This window comes from Penaeus monodon, chromosome 29, assembly GCF_015228065.2.
Source record: "Penaeus monodon isolate SGIC_2016 chromosome 29, NSTDA_Pmon_1, whole genome shotgun sequence".
In the NCBI taxonomy this organism is placed as follows: Eukaryota; Metazoa; Arthropoda; class Malacostraca; order Decapoda; family Penaeidae; genus Penaeus; species Penaeus monodon.
This window is the reverse complement of record NC_051414.1, coordinates 31,270,777-31,271,650: the sequence shown is the minus strand read 5'-3', so window position 1 is coordinate 31,271,650 and position 874 is coordinate 31,270,777.

Sequence of the window (874 nt, the reverse complement as noted above, 5' to 3'; positions counted from 1 at the left end):
TGTTAAAGTTGCACCCCCCCCTTCCATTCCCAGCTCATCACAGAGACGGTAGCATCTGGCATACTGAAACTGGCAGATCCGCACGACTGGCCGAGCTTGACTGCATTGCTGATTTTCCGACACTGGAATTAAACACTTTTCGTTGATATTAAGTTTAATACAGTTACTGTGTACTGGATTTCTAGTTCACTGCAACCTTTGTATGAACCAAAAAAGAAGATTTTCCGACTTTGTGTATACAGTTGTTTTCTGCTTAATTGTGCATAAACGTTACTGTGCTTGTGTTTATGTTCTTATACAAGCGCGCCTGCTAGATCTAATGCGTTTAAGGGTTACAATTATTACATTACACGGTCGGAATGTAGCATATGTAGTAAAGGCTGGCTAAAAAAATAAATATGGTGATGTATTGTCTATGCTGCTTATAGATCGATGAATTCGTTGCTGTTTATTGATATGTGGATATATTTTTTGCCGTATACAAACAGACGAAATTAGCAAGAACGATAGGGAAGAGTGTCGGTGAAATACTTAGAAAAGTATTGATGGAAAGAGAAAGTGCTGTTTGTATGTGAGAAAGCGACGTTTTATTCTTCTCCTTTTGTGTGCAGCTCATATTTGCAAAGGCCTAAAATACAGGCTGGGAACGACGAGTCATTTTGGCAAAGGTTTCTTTAATTACTCTTTTTAAGCTGATATTTAGATATGTCAGATTTTTTTTATCAACTTCTTTGCTACTGAATATTTGGAATGAATGCCGTGAATACACACAAAAAAAATAGTTTTAAAACAGCTGACTGGTTCATATTAGATTCCATGCAGCTTCTCATTCATGTATAGTTATTATGTGTAATTCCGATTTTCAGGAAGGGTG